Genomic DNA, 14,220 nt, shown 5'->3' with positions numbered 1-14,220 from the left:
TCTATGCTTTACTCATAATATCTCTTTTAACTGTAACACCATCTTGACAAGGTTAGTATGATTAACAGTCCCAACTGGCGGTGAAGAAACAAAATTTGAACCAAGGCTGTTTAACTTCAGATCCAAGCCTTTTGCTACCATGATACAACATACCTATCTTCATTTCAAAACAAAACAGGCAAGATTTATAAAATACAACTCCTATCTTATTTGCATTATGTGTCAATTTTGTACCAAAACAGACAATGGTTATTGGTTACTAGTATTTGTTAAGATCAACTGTTTATTACTGTCCAGGGAGGCTCTGTAGAATAAATCTTGTCAAAGTAAGAGCTGGTTTTCAAAGTCACAACAAAGCAGAATTCCATAGCCTAAATACTGGTCAAGGACATTATAATGGACTTTATTAAAACTTGCTAATCCTTTTACATTAGAGATGACTTTACACTATGTTACCATGGACCCTCAATTGGTCCAGAATTATAAATCTCTAATTTTGAACAGAGTTCACCTAATTAGTTAAAGGTAGTTGCAACTATCTTCAACTACTTTCTGTCAGGGAAGACGTATTTCAACCTAATCTCATTGAAGTGAAGAATAATACAGGTATGTTATGTAAGCTTTGACATAATTAGTCATTTCATTAATACAATAATCGAACCTCCTTAATCAGGGTGGAACTTCTTCCTTAAAGCTTAGTTTGAAGAATCAAATGGGCATAACAGTAGGAGGTACAAAGATTGGTTCAGAAGAGACAGGAAAAATTTTAATGAGTAAGAGATCTTTTCTCATTAAACTTCTAATTTGGTAAGGCTATATTCTATTTTTAATTTTTACTTCCCATCATCATTTTCAGCCCAGTTAACATTGTTAACTGCTAATATCAGATGAGTATCATATATAATACATGCAAGAGAATCTCAAAGGACCAGCAGAAGAACTGTAGATTGCCAGGAGTATGGTTAGTCCATGATTTCTTGTATTGACAGAGAGAATCCTGAGAGCAAATTCTGTAAATTCAGAGATAAGCCTAGACTCTCCATTAGGCATTACCCTCAACTGTCTTAGCAACCCAGTATTTTCAGACTAGAAGAACTCAGTTAGGATGGAAAAGCAATGGAAGTACTGTACTTGATTTTCCTCCAAACACCTAAAATTTACACAGGAACTGGCTGCAAGTTATGAGCAAATCTCAAACTCACTCTTTTCCAAGCGCTTGAAATGCAGTAATATTCTGGTGGAAGAAGTAGGAAGCTGGTTCATTAGCATATGCTTATCAATTATCTGCATAAAAAGCTCTTTTTATCACTTTGTTGTCCAGACTTTTTCTCACTTGGTGGCTGGCAGAAAGCCATAGAAATCCTGGTGTTGCTCAGATTAAAGAATTTCCGACCTCCACATTCCTTGGTATTCTATAGCATCGAGGGATTAAAAAGCAACAAAACCACAAACAGGTGTCCAGTGTGATGATAAATAAAACTGGGACATTGGATTTCTGCACATTTAATAACATAAACTTATACTATTAGCCTGTTAGACAAGTACGGTGATGTGATTTGATCATTCATGCCAACTTTTAGTGCATATGTCAAGATGAGTTGTAAGTTGTCTGCAGATAGTGTGATCTACTGATACGGTATAAAAGCTTGCAAATAAATTTTTCAAAAATTAGAACAGATTTAAGATAATCCCTATAATAATGCCATGCTCACTTTATGTTTGGATCCTTTTTCTTGAGTGGGAAAATAGTAGAAAGGCCTAACCTCCAAAATTCAGTAGAATTCTTGGTGTATTCTTCAGAACATGTCCTATGTGTTGATACCTGGCCATATGTCTTGTCTAACCAGGCTTAACAACGTCAACATTTGACTTAAGGAGAACCCAAGGAGAGGAGCTTGGATGCAGTGTGAGACCTAACAGAACCCTGACATAACAGGCAACGAGGTCCAGAGTTAGGACTTTCAGTGGAAGTGCAGAGGGGGTTCTGCTCTTTGTCCCTTTCTTGCGTCTCTTTAATTTCTACTCTGGGATGTTAATTTTGGGTGAAATGTCCTCATTGTGGCCGTGCAAATATGAAGAGGCAAAAGTCTGAGTGAAAACTAAACTCTGAGCCTGTGTGTGCACTCGAAAGAGACAGACATTACCCAGAGTCATCACACGCTGAAATAAAGGTGACCAGTTGGCCCAGGGAGAGGAGCTCATGAACTCTCCTTAGAATCTCAGGGGCCTGTGGCCTGTGAGAAAGACAGAGTCTGAGGGCAAGTATAACACCTGCGGGGTGTCAGGGCACCAGCGGAATTCAGGCAGGCCCCAGAGCCTTAGAGGAACAGGTTTGTCCGTGCTTTCCACAGGAAGGGAGGCTGCCAGGGGTTGCGGTCTTCCTCTCTGTGCTGGGAGTCAGCAGAGAGGGCTGTAGAGAAAACTGATTTTGGCTTGAGCACCTGGGCACCTTGCTCTTATCCCCTCCTCCCTTTGGTGACCTCCCCGCTGCCTGCAGCCTTTCCACGCAGCCTTCTTGCAGCACTTTGGGTTTCAGGGGTTTTAAAAGGAAAATTTACTGAAAGCCTGAAACAGCAACAGCCATTTCTCATCTCTTTTGTCCTTCTCCTTCTTATCAAATTCTCAGTTGTTTAGAGTAAAAGTTGTAGCATTGGTGTGGGAGACTAGAAACCTTGAACAGTTCCAGCCTTCAGGTTCCCCAGCAATAGTAGCAGAGTTGCACAGACAGCACCCTTCTTTTCTTGCAGCTCATTTTATATACACATGTACACGCGTATGTGTATATATGTATACGTGTGTGTGTGTGTGTGTGTGTGTGTGTATACATGTAACTTTGGTGTGGTCTATTTTGTACTTTGATAGACTTATAATTTCATTTTTACTGGTGTCCCAAATCAAAATAAGGGCATTGCAATTTGAAGCCAGGTCTCTCTGACTCCAAAGGCAAAGCTATTTCCTTCAAGATACTACCTTCTCTGAGGGAAAAAAAAAAAAGGACACAGCCCTCCCCCCCTCACCCAGGTATGAGATCTCAGGTGTTTAGGAAAGTAGTAGTGCTCTGGACTGGAAAAAAAAAAAAGAGCCACCTGTGCATGAATAGGCAAGACTTTGGTTTGAGGTTGCAAAGCCCTAGAGCCCTGCCTGCTCTGCAACACTTATCCCCATCCAGGGTCAGTTGGATGCTGGAAGGAGGGACTGGTCTACTCACCTGATAGAAGACTTATTGTTTAGTCAGAAAAATCTATATCCTTGTCAAAAGATTATCCATTTTTCATTATGCATATGATCTTTCCAGATCATGGATTTAGAAAAGAGGAAATGTGCAGTTCTCGTTTCCAGATGTATAAAAAAAGCCCTCCAGCTTGGAAGCCCTCAGATATACACTCTATATGAGAAATGAATCAGGCATCTTAGATACTGTTAGTCTCAGTCCATAAATGCTGAGAGTTTGTAAACTCTAACTTCCCTGCTTAAAAAAAAAAAAAAACAACTATTCAAAAATCACCACTGGCTGATAAAAGTTCGACAGGTTAAAGGAAAAAAGAAGCCCTATGTATACATTTTGTTTTTTAAAGTCAGAAGCATTATAAAGCATTAGAGTCAAGGCTGTGTCAACATTTTACAGAGCTTTGCTAAAGGAGGTCTTTATGAAGGTGCATTAGCATGTACCAATTAAGATTCTCCATTTACTATGCAATTGTTAGGGGAAAAAGAAACAAATAAAGGCAAGCATTTATAGACAGCCAAAAGGCTAATTAAAAACACATCTTCATCTGGGCATTAGCAGATAGCAATACATTTAGCAAGGCTCCCTTGCTCATTGCTCTCTCTGTTGGGATGGGTTTTGTCTTTGATTTCAGTACTACCAAGTCTTAGGTAAGGCAACTGTCCCCTAAAGCAGTTCATTAGAACATGGTTTTCCTCCACTTATGGACCGTCAATGCCATTCTAATTTTGTGTTTGTGAGATATTTTTCACTATCCTGTAGATTTTTCTTTAGTAGATCAATAACATGATATTTTAATGACTCAACAACTTCCCCATAAATAAAGATGAGGAAAGCCAATCTTTAGTATATCTAGGTCCTTGTGTTTTACAGGTGAGGAAACAGGATGTGTGGGAGAACTCAGGAAGCCTGCCCTCATTGCACAGTATGGATGGAGCTGGGGCATGATCGCCTGCCCCCAGCCCTAATATCACATGCTCTTACATACTAGCTATGCTTATTTACCTGCCTGAATACCTTTCCAATAAGAACCTTTGAGTTTACATGATTCTGTCATCAGTATCCTTCTCCACACCTACAACACCCCCTGAAAAATCCTGAGAAAATAAATGTAAATCTATTCAATAAAAACTCTTTCTTCACTAATATGCTGATTAAGAGAGAGCTATTTGAAAGTGAAGATTGATACGCAGAGATACCAGACATATAGTCACAGACACTTCCCAGAAGGCAGAATTTGATGTATTATGATTGTTCAGCTTTTTTCTCTCCAGGAGGTCATGCCCTCCCCACTGTACAAACCTTTTCATTAATGTAGCCATGAAAACAAAGCTCTGCTCCTTTCTCTCACATTGGTTTAAACTTTCTGTATAAGACTTGTTAGTGGTACCACTGATACTCGTTTCCCATTATATTTTCAGGTTAAATGTAAATACATTGATAACATTTACAGTACAAGGCAGGGGTGCTTTGCATTAAGAGCACTTTCTTTATGGAAAAAAAAAAATTACAGGAAAGAACCAAAGAATGTATAGATCAGCAACATGGAACTGACCTTAACAATCCATCTGGTGAGTTTGCTCCTAATTCCCTTTTCTACAATTGAAGAGTTAGAAATAAGGCTGCGCTTTGGCCGAGATTATACAAACAATACAAATAAATAAGGAATGATTACTGGACCAGAGAATTCTTTAAGAATCTTCCTTATTTTTTCAAAGCTCTGCTCAGCCATTTCTTTTTCTTCCAGGCACTGTTACTGATCTCCACGGGATGAACTAGTTCCTCCTTTGTTCTCTCACAGCACCCTATGCTTGCCTCTATGTTTGCACTCAGCATACGATATTGACGTTTGGTATTAATGCATCTCTCTCTTACACTAAACTCTCAGAGTTTTTAATGACAAGAATCAAGCTATATTCATCTGTACATCCGCAGCACCTAGTTCAATGCCTGCAATGAAATTGATTCTTAGGAAAAGTTGTTGAATTAGACAGAACCATTTTAAATAGCCAACTCTTACCGTGTATTTATATGTAATTTGATATATCCAAAAAATATTTACTCATAGCTTTCAGGAATATATCATGTAAAGTGAAGTACAGCATTAATGTCTATTAGAGGCTAAAACTTGGCAGGCTTGAGGTGCAAGATATTAATTCATTTTGTGCAAAATAAGCACTTTGAATACTATGGCTTTACTTTCAACAGTTTTATAGGGAATAACATAATGACTGAGCATCCAGTGATGAGCCTCCCTAAAGCCAGGAAGATGATAAGTGATAACTGATCCGTACCAAGACATCCTGAAGGTTGTCAAGAGTTATGAAAAATCATTTACCTTCTGGGTTTTTTTAGAATACCTACCATCTGATGCCAAGAATAGCATGTCATCAGGACTCGTTAATTAACGGTGCAACTACTGAGATGGTGCCTACGATTAACCAGGAAAATAGTCTCAGATCTCTGCTTTTCCTCTACATGTTCATCACTTGTCTCTGCCTTTCTATAGCTCCTTACATGCTATTGAAGATGTAGGTTGTTCAAAATAAATGCTTGCTCATTGATTCAGGGTTAGGTTGATTATTGCAGACAGAAAGCTACTGCATGGGATTCTCCCACCCACAGTTCTCATTTATTTACTCTCTCAATTTCTAGACTTGCTCCTGGGACATATGCATGATCGTGGTCCCTTGTATTCTCAGGTGGCCTTAACCTGTCTGCCAAACTGCTGAACACACACTCTGCATGAAATCACACAGCCTCTGAATGTGACAGCTCCAGGGGCTGAGGTGAAGTCTGGGAAATGGCATGGATTTGCCAGTCAGATGGCTTTGAAAACTCTGATTTCTCTTTGAATTGTGATTTCTGTGATGAGGTGTTCTAGAATTCTTCTCTTTGGTATTTCAGAAACAGTGGAATCTACAGAAAACACTGGACTGGGAATTGGGAGCTCAGGGTTTTATTTTTGGTTTTGCTCTCACATTATCATCACAACTCAATTAAGGACCTTGAATATTCCACTTTGTGATTTAGAGGAAAAGCTATGTATCTTAAGTCCTTAATTCCATATATGCAATAAAGTTGAAACTGTATGATAATATGGCGTGTAGTTATATGGATTTAGGGCGCTCTGCAGCTCAATCCATATAACTACATACTGTCGACGACCTGAAAAAAGTGAGTATCGTTAGTTCTCCAGACCCTGAGACACAATACCCCATTTTGCAAAATTTTAGATATTCTAACTATGACACTGAGAAACTCATGGCTTGGTAAATATTTCTCAGACCCCAAGTCAACACTTAAAATAATGAAATGGATGTTATCTGTCATTAATGTCTCTTCCCCTTTTTCGATATCTTATTAGGCATCAAAATGCAGTACTGTTTTACCTTGATTCTTCCTCTGTAATTACACAGCAAAATCACTCTTTCTGCATATTGACTTCACAGGTTAATGGCTTCAGGTATTGGCCTATTAATTGACATTTGAATAGGACCTTTATGGAAACTCATCATTCTTAAAACCAGGGACAAGTCTAGCCTCAAAATTTTCAGTACTGTGGGACATCCTTTGGGATTTGAGAAGATGCAGAGACTCTAAATTTATTCCTCAAAAGAAAATAGTATCAGTCAACCATTAATAGCCTGTCCTTTTCTCCCTGAACCTGTGACTCCGGCAGTTCTGAGACTGACTCTCCTCAGAGAAGGGTAAATAAATCAAGCAATGACAACATTTGGAGAACAATGATATTATTAAAAATATTTGCTGATTTGATTTAAACACATGGCTTGAGTGGAAAAGAAATACAGTATTTGTTCTTTCACAAGTGACTTACAGCTGATTCCTACACTTGGCTATGAGTCTTCGTCTAAATCTAGTATAAATCACTCCGGGAGAGAAATATTTTCTTTCCTTTCTCTACCCCTTCACACCCGGTTGTGAAATACTTCCCAGTTGTGTTTCCATTCATCTTCACCCCAGCAGGGTGTCCACACTTTAGAGGTGCTGCTAGGTTTGTTCCACTTTGCCAAAGGCTTCAGGACAAAACTCGCCATGCTCATGAAGGCTCATGACAGCAGGGGACCTTATATGAAAGGAGATGCACTATAGCAGCAGTTACTATGGGATGCCCAGTGAAACACAGTCTCTGAAGGTAAACAAGACCATTTTGGAATGAAATCTGCAATATCTTAGTGGCACAGCCCACCACAGTGTTTCACCCCTTCCTGTACGCTGTTCCGTCTCCCCGTTACTTCCTTCTTGGGCCCATTCTTTCCCTGGTTTGCTCCCCATTCCCTTACTCTTCCACATTCCCAGAGCAGTTCTGCTCTTTCTGGGTCTTTCTTCATCCATCTTTCAGATGACCTGCTTGCTCTTTTCACACATGTACACTTCTGGGGCAGTCACATGCAGAGAAATGTAGATATTTTCCCTGTTACAGTAAGGCCAGAAACTGTTAGCAAAAGGAGACCCTGGATATTGGTTATTTGTCTTTAAGTCCCAGCTCAAATGACCCTTTGGCAGACTAAACAACCCCTGCTCCGTACTTCCATAGCTCTGGTCTGGCCTTCTGGTGTGGGACTTGTACTGTAGTTACAAATATGTTGATCCTTCCCCCTTTAGACTCCTATCTTCTTCAACGTAGGGCCTTGACCTTTGAATACTGAATGCTTAGCATGATGCCTAGTATGTGGTAGGGGCTCGAGAAGTATTTCTCACATTGCATTGGCCTTCCTAGGTCACACCATGAAATAGTGATCACCCGACTTTTGGCTTTCATTCTTTCCATAACCCCAAGCCAAGGGCTTTAAAGGATCATGGTAACTTGACAGTATGCTGGGATGGCAGTGATTGGGTCAGGCTTCTTTCTACTCTGTAGTTTTGGAATAGAAAACATTAGTGGGGTTGAAAGGCTTTAGAAAGAACAGGTGGGCAGAGTCGGATAAAATAGAACATACCACAAACTGCAAAATTTCATATGATGAATGATGTATTTTTTTCTGTTTTTCTGTTTTTTTTAAACTAAAACTCTGATCACTCTGATCTACCTTATCGTTCATTCACTGTGCCTGCCTCTGCTGTCTCTGACTAGAAGTGTGTTCTGTCAAATGGGCATTTCTGGGCCAGCTCAGCTTTTCCCCGCCAATAAAAGTCTCTGTGGCGTCCATTATAGGAGGTTTATCCTGACTTATTATTAGGGTAACAGGAGGAAAAAAACAAGACCTACTGACTACTTCTGTCGAAGGACAGAGAAAATGTACATTGAAAGATGAGTCATATTCTGGACCTTATTTCATTACCACCTCCTGCCAATTATGTGGGGGGAGAATGGCTGATATTTCATAGAACTGTGTAGATTTCTGCGCTAGAAGGCACCTCAGGAATCATCCAACACAATTCCCTTATTTTATAAATGAGGAAACTGAGGTTGGGAGAGGTTAAGTGATATGTGTAAGAGGGCAGGAAATGGCAGAGAGGGGCTGGAATCCAATTTTCCTAACTGCCAGCCCTCGCTCGCCTCACTTCTGTGCATTGCGGGAAGCACATCCCTCAGTGTCACTCCTCTCCCTTCACAGCCCTTTCCTCTGCCCCCTCCGTGTGTTCTCACCACTCAGGGACTTATAGCCCCTGTGAGTTTCTCCCTTCATCTTTCAAAATTCATTTTCAGGAAAGTGACTGGAACGGTATTTTTATATAACCATTAAGCCTTCATATTAGGGCGTTTTAAAACAAGACTTACACAGGTTTGAAATATATAAAGAAAAAAAGAAGAGGAATCCTCCATAATATCAGAATCCAGTTTACCTCAGCTGACATGACATCTTTTAAAAATAAAAGCAATATCCGCACCAAGTTAGAAATTCAAAAATCACAAAAAGGTAAACTATAACATGTAAATCTCCCTTTCCCAGAGTCACTCTTCCTAGAGGAAGTTGCTGTTAACAGATTTTATCTACACTCTCAGTAAAATATAAAATGCTTAATACATAAACCAGCAGAGGTATCTGGTTGGATGCATGATGAACAGATGGACAGAAAGACAGATAAATAGATAGTAGATAGATAAAAATTTTGACAAAAGAGTTCAGCCTGTGCAAGTATGTTTTCCATTTAGTAATGCAACAGATTTTTCAAAATCATCATATATAGCTATTTTATTTTTAAAATAGCTGCATATTGTTCAACTCTATGGATGACCAATCATTTATTTAAGTAGTCCCCAAGTTTTTTCCAGGTTTTGCTATTACAAGGAGAATAATCATGTTTGTATGTATACATCTGTGCACACACGCGCGCACACACACACACACACACACACACACACACACACATACACATGCTTTTGCAAACATAACTACAATAGTAGAGCTGTTGGGTTAAAGGATATGAGCACTCAAAACTTTGATATTTTGAAATAGGGCGTTTAAATGTCTAAAGAAGAAGGAAACTTTAGGTAAGATAAAGAAATCTTTCTTGTAGCTTTTTCAGTCATATCTCTAAGGATCCAGCAAAGGTGTTGAAAAATAGGTCACAGGAGAAAATTCCCAGCATTTCTGCCTCTAGAGAAGGATGTAGGTTTAGAGTCTGAAGACCCAATCCTAGGTTGGTGGCAAAAAATAAATAGGATTATAAAGAATCTGGTTAAAAATGGCTACTTAGGATTTACATGGAACACTTAGCAAAGAAGCCCAATTGCTTATCCACTATGGAACAAAGAATGGTCCTCCAACTACGTAAATTTCGTCTTCTTCATCCAAGCAGGCCTTCACTGTCCGGCATGTCGACCACTAGCCTCTGCACAGTGATGTGGCCTGACCAAACAAACGAAGGCTCCCAGTGGGAAAGCAGGTAGCATTTCTTAAAGATGCCAAAACGGAGGCTGTAGCATTGTCATCCACTTGCTTTATAAAAGGAGGCAGGCTCTCCTCACTCTCCTTCTCTTATTAGCTTATTAGTTACTAGTGCAACACCAGCAAGCCAAGAGGGGCAGCCAAACTCTGATCAAGAATGTATCTGTCTGTATGTGAATCAAAGGCACCGTGGTAAGGAAGGGAAAAGCACAGAGTGTCTTAAATCACAACGCACACCGTCAGGAGCCAGACAGTTGAGAGGGGCTGAGAGAGAACACAGAGAAGAGAGAAGCTGAGGTCGGGGTGGAGAGCTGGAGAGAAAGACCCAATTGTTAAAAACAATACAGTTCTTATTTTGAAAAGTGGAAGCTTCAAAGGGCAAAGGAGGCTCAGATCTTTGGGAAATCAGAATCATATACATATATACACACACACTTCAGAAGTACAGGGGTCAAATGAAGTCAAAGTCCTGGGAAGGTTTTTGGATAATTCAAACAGAATCTCTGAATCACCTGGGATTTCCCAATGTCTCTTTAGCCTCCTTTTTCTAGGTAATGCATCAGGCCTCTAACAGAGAGTCAAGGATTCCAAGTTCATACGCTGAGTCCCATCATTTGAACCTGTAAACTAGGCAGAATGTCTCCCAAGCACTGCATTTGAGCCACACATCTACCATTTTTCTGTTCAATTAAAAAAAAAAAAAAAGTTTGGGTTCGGGCTCAAAAATTAGAAATAGAAGTGTGAGGAATCTTATAGGTCAATTAGCCCAAACCCCCAGTTTCGTATATGAGGCAACTAAGACCTCAGCAGTAGCTTCTTTAGCTCCCATCACATAATTAGGACAGGATCTCAGAACTCTTTTAAGTATCACCTCAGTCATCTTTCCACTGCTCTACCACCAGGTAATGTATTCAGTATTTCTGCTTTTGTTTATGGAAGAAAATTAACCAGCCAACCAATGTTTCATTATTGCTTACAGAAAAGATGCATTTATATCTTTCTACAATGGATTAACATTCAGGAAAGAAAACAGGGAACTGAAATCTCTAAGATGATGTGGTTTTTCTTATTCACTGCATACAGTGGAGTCCACCACTGTTTCAGAAAATTAGGTACTTGATTAAAGAGGTACGTGTGTCTGTTGGGCAGGGTGTGGAGAGGTAGGATGAATAGAGAAAGAGATGGTTTATTCCAAAGTCATTTATTCCAAAGTCAAATGTAAATTTTTTTTTGTATCAACAACAGTTTTAATCTTTTAGCATGAACCTGAGCTATGGGGGCTTCTTCTATAGCTAGGCTTAACATTTTCATATACAACCAAATATATTTATGTGGTTTGCTTATTTATTGTCTCTCAAGAGGGCATTGAGCAAGTCTGTTGTTCATGCTAATATTATCTGAGTTTGCACTAGCTGCTATAACAAGTTTATTTCTAGCTCATCTCAAGTGTAAAACCAGTTTTCTTACTGCTCTCCTCTAAGCGGTGATTCTGCCACCTTCTTCTATGTGGTCCACCACCTTCAATGTAGTTCCCAAGGTCAATATAGTCGGTGAAAGATTCTCATGGAGAATCACACATGGCAGGGGCAGAAGCAACATTTTCCCTTATAGTCTATTGGCTAGTACTCACTCATATCCAAACCTAACTCCAAAGTCTAGAAAATGTAGTCTAGTTGTGTTTCCAAGAAGAGGAAATGGGTTTAGGAATCAGCTAGCAGCCTTTGCCACACTAGTCTATAATCAGAGCCTAGAATAGCATTTAGCACAGAGTAGATGCTCAAACAACAGCTGTTGACGGAACTTTTGAATGAATGAATAAGGTCAACTTTTTAACTCTCTCACAATCCTATAGGTTAAGTAATTATGTGTAAACTACTTATCCAAATAGAAATGAGAGTTCATTATGAATCCATTTTTAAAGAGGGTCTTGTTACTCTTCAGCTCATTTGGTTTTTCTTTCCTCTCAGCAGTGATCCTTAGCTGAAAATAACTTGATTTTCATGAAATTCAGTTTTCATGAAAGTAAGGCTAATTAGAGCTGTCTGATGCCCCTTTTCTGTTCCTCCAAGTTCTCCTAAAAGAGTTGCCTGTATGAGAACGATGTGATAATCTTCTCACCACCATGACCCAAGCAGATTACATCACAGAATGTAGATGATCTGCATTTCACATGGACAGTTTGGAGTAAGACTGCTATTTTAAAACTTAAAATACAAGCCAGGAAACATACTGAGCTTGTGTAAGTCAGATAAGAATCTATCCTAGTGTCTGAAAATCCAGAGCAGGTCATTGGACAAGCTCCCCTGATTTTTCACCAACCTCATGTGCAGGAATTTCTCCAGTTTTTTCCACCAATGCTCTCTGACTACTGTCAAACCCATACTTTTGCTTTCTGTCTTCAACTGTACCAAGAGAACAGTGCGTCCATGTCCCCAGAATAACAACTGCCTAGTACAACAGCTGCTGTGGGCCTGGCTCCCCTCCTCTAGCACCTTACAGGCCTAGGGATTGGAGCAACAGCCTTTGAAACACAGCCCTTGACAAGATTTCTAGCCTCCTCTCCCGTTGCTCTTGGCAAATACCCTGTCTCTGCCTCATCAGCAACAGAGAATCAGGTCAGCTGGCATATTATACCTCTTTTATCCTTTTTTTTTTTTCACTATAGGCAATGAGAATAAGATAGATACAAACTATTGATTTTGGGTAGTCACAGATTCATAGACTAGCAGGAAGTTGAAACTCGAGCCAGTGACTGAATTTTTCTCTGCGCTAGCGTTCTCCTCTATGCAACGGAGAGAATGGTAACTTTCTGTTGAGTGAGCGAGTGACAATGAATGGGAAACACCTGCTCCCCCAGTGTTTGTTTTTCTTCCCCCTTTATTTCACTCCACATGATTCCCCTATAATTTGTCTTACCTCATTCCCAGTAGATGGAAATTTTATCCACCTCCAATTATTGATACATAATTTTTTATACTTCAATCAACCCATTCTGAAGTGAGTTCATTTTCATGTAAACTCCTTTTTTTTCTTTCATAATTGAGATTTTATTGGTTGTTTTGAGGATCAGTACACAGACATTTTAATTTGTACACAATTCTCAACATACGTACCAAAAATCTAAAAAATCATATAGATTCTTTCTGAACAGTTATTCCAGTGACTTTCCAGCTTAAAATTTGGAGGCAAATTTTCCTTCACAGGATATCCAGTACCAATACCTTCAAATATTGATATGATGTTACATCATAAGTCCCACTAATTCATAATTTAGTATCATATACACTACATACTCAAATTGTCAGTCGTTCACAGCACATTAACAGTTACTAGAAGAACTGGACTACCATGACCAAAGATGTTACAGAGTGCACAAAATTCTGCCCAGGAGAGCCAAGATCAAGGGGTGAGTGGTTTGCTTTAGGAAACAATTCTACCAAAAACATCGGAAGAGAAGTAATTTAAAGTGTTTAATACATTAAATGCACAACTGACTCCAAACTGACATTTAGTATGCTTTGTATTATAGGATATAAAAGCTACCCTCCATCTGTGGAAGGTTAAGCTGACACCCAAGACAACCAAAGCCTCCCATATTCAATATCCCACTATTTTCTGGTTGTACCAAAAAATAAACAACCAGCAAATGATTTCACCTCTTAAAAAAAAAAGCATTTACACTTAAAAAATGGGATGAGGTGGGACTCCCTCCTTTTTAAAAATGTTTCTAGAGCTACTATAAAACTTTTTACAAAATAGTTGATAAAAATATTCCTCTGGATTGTACAAGAAGGGAGACAGGGACCCCTGATAGGACCAGGTGTGTGATATTAATCAGACTTGGCTTCTTTCCCTCCTGCTTCATCAGAAGCTGGGCTCTCCTCGTTTTTAGCTTTTCCATTTTCTGTAGGTGAGTGTTCTTTAGTGTCTTAGTTAGCCACTTCAGCCTGTTTTCCCTTTGCTCCCCTTTTCCCTTTTGTTTGCACATTTTTGTCTGAAGATTTATCCTTTCCTGCCGCCTTTTTTGGCTTCGTTTCCACTTTTGCAGGAGCCGGCTTAGCTGACAACCTCGCCGACCTCCTCTTGGGCTCCTCCGTCGCCGCCCCCTCGGCGGAGCCGACCTTCCTCTTGGGCATCGTG

The 14,220-nt window shown here is 39.5% G+C and overlaps 1 pseudogene across 1 annotated transcript in view; it reads right to left on the bottom strand.

Annotated features, from left to right (window-relative positions):
* Window positions 1-14,220, bottom strand: part of LOC309630047 (non-histone chromosomal protein HMG-14 pseudogene) — a 39,856-nt pseudogene extending 25,636 nt beyond the window's left edge. Inside the window, exon 1 of the transcript in view lies at window positions 1-14,220. This exon is cut by the window's left edge and continues 25,636 nt beyond it. The product of the transcript in view is annotated as a non-histone chromosomal protein HMG-14 pseudogene (transcript).

The sequence above is a fragment of the Balaenoptera borealis genome, assembly GCF_965194805.1.
Source record: "Balaenoptera borealis genome assembly, chromosome: 5".
Classification (NCBI taxonomy): Eukaryota; Metazoa; Chordata; class Mammalia; order Artiodactyla; family Balaenopteridae; genus Balaenoptera; species Balaenoptera borealis.
The sequence above is the reverse complement of the archived record's forward strand: the minus strand, read 5'-3'. Positions and strand labels throughout refer to the sequence as shown.